Source organism: Lampris incognitus, chromosome 20 (assembly GCF_029633865.1).
Source record: "Lampris incognitus isolate fLamInc1 chromosome 20, fLamInc1.hap2, whole genome shotgun sequence".
Lineage (NCBI taxonomy): Eukaryota > Metazoa > Chordata > Actinopteri > Lampriformes > Lampridae > Lampris > Lampris incognitus.
Window position 1 is genome coordinate 21,188,025 of NC_079230.1, and position 2,079 is coordinate 21,190,103.

At 47.1% G+C, this 2,079-nt stretch overlaps 1 pseudogene; it reads right to left on the reverse strand.

The window, feature by feature from the left end:
- Positions 1-995: 995 nt before the first annotated feature.
- LOC130130428 (14-3-3 protein gamma-2-like) lies at positions 996-1,858 on the reverse strand (annotated as a pseudogene).
- Between the last annotated feature and the right edge of the window lie 221 nt (positions 1,859-2,079).

The window sequence follows — 2,079 nt, forward strand, 5'->3', positions numbered from 1 at the left end:
ACTGGGCTTTGGCGTGGGTGGTGAGTTGAGAATGATGGCTGAACTTGAGCTGAATTCTCTTCCTCCTGCTTCCCACGTCTTTTTGTGACAAACTTGAGCAAATGACTTTGTTTAGCCATGATTTTTATCTTAACCTACATTACAAGCAGCTAGCTAGCGGAAAGTATGCCTCTGTGCCTCTGTGCAATGTGTGGGCTGTACAATGAGTAAAAGAAGAGGGGCTGCTCACAATCTTGCGAAATGCACTGCCACTCGAAAACGCTCATCTCTCATCGCCATATTGTAAACAAGAAGCAAGGAACAAGAATTGTTTTATTTCTATTGGTCGCATAATCAGATAATTGAAACAGTAGTTATTGACTGCTATTCGCTGGATGATCCAGCAAAAAAGGAAGCCTTATTATTAGGTGGGCCTAAGTGTCAAGTGGGTGGGCCCAGACCCACCTAGGCCAACCAACAGCTACACAAGTACCTAACACAACAGCTGTAGTACGTGGGCTTTACTCCTCAACATGGCAATGACCTCTACAAAGATAGAGAGCAAAATGTGTCTGGCTTGTACAATCAGAAACACACACACACACACATTTGTGTAAGGAGGTAAATTAATTAGAGCAGCCACCAGAGGGCGTGTTCATCTTTTTCGCTGTTTCTGCTGGTGTAAGGAGGAGAACTAATTGGAGTAGCCACCAGAGGGCGCATTTTCCTTTCTTTCTTTCTTTCTTTTTTTTCTGTTTCGGTTCCGGTTCAGCTGTTGTGGCCATTTTAGGTCACAATTCTGTTGTTTTGTTTTTTGGGTGGGGTTCTTTGGGTTATGGTGTTTATTAACACAACCGAACATACAAATAAACTTTATAGCAGCCGCGTTACTGTCATCGGTGAAAAGTAGCTGCCAATGTTCCATCGACACCCTTTTAAATGTCTAATAACTTAATAGTAAACTTTCATTATTATTTTAATTTTTGGCGTCGTTACATAACTAAATTTCGGGACTCTTAATTGTGGCCCTCTGCCTCCTTGTCGTCCTGCTGGACTCTCGTCTACCATGTCAGGTTGTTTCGTATCAGGCTCATGGTGAGATAGGACTCCTCGTCGAGGGGTCTTGGCCAGGTGGCAGGCTTGCTCGGGGGCATTCTTCATGTCAAAGTAGGAGACGGAGTAGCTCAGAGCCAGGCCCAGGCGGATGGGGTGGGTGGGCTGCATGCATGTGCTCCTTGCTGATGTCGTGGGCCTCGCTGTATGACTTTTCTGAGGCCTCCATAACGGTGGCCCCTTTCTCCCCCGTGGCCACGTCGGCCAGGTAACAATAGTAGTCGCCCCTCGTCTGAAGGTGGAACACCTTGCTCTCGGGCTGCGTCTCGTTGCAGTTCTTGATCAGGACGTTGTCGAGGAGGTTGAGGACATCTTGGCAAACGGCCTCCAGCTCCTTCTCGATCTCTTCCGATAGGCCCGCACCATGCCGATCTTCTTCTCGTTGCCGTCGGCCGATGTTTTCGGCTAAATCCTGGAGAGGAAGCGCCTCTCTCCCACTACATGCTGTCGTGTTGCTAAGGGGCCACTCGAAGACACACGTCTGTTAGCATACGCTTCATTTCTTCAACAACCCACGTCACACTTCTTCTCCCCTCTTACAGTCACTTACATCCTATCTTGCCCTCTAGCTCCCCCTACTGTCCCCCAACTGCATCAACTCAAGACGTCACACATGCCTGTAGGCCACTGACAGCAGGTTCCTCTCGTGTTTGGACAGTGCCTCGTTCAGCTCAGCCACCGACATCATGAAAGCCGCCATGTCATCGCATCGCTCCGCACGTTTGGCGAGCTTTGCTCTCTGCACCAGTTCCTCACGGTCTGCCATTTTCCCACAATTCTGTGTTTCTGCAAAGTAGGAAGTGAAATTCACTCGCTCATGAATGTCGCTAAAATAATTTATTAGATTAGCCATCCAGGTAGTACGTTGGGCAAATATGAATGAGAAGTTTATTGTGTACTGTGGTTACTTTTAAAAAGATGGGTTTTTTTTTACCTAGTTTATTACCAATCTTGTGCCAGTGTGGTGACTTTGAATGTACGTTTATT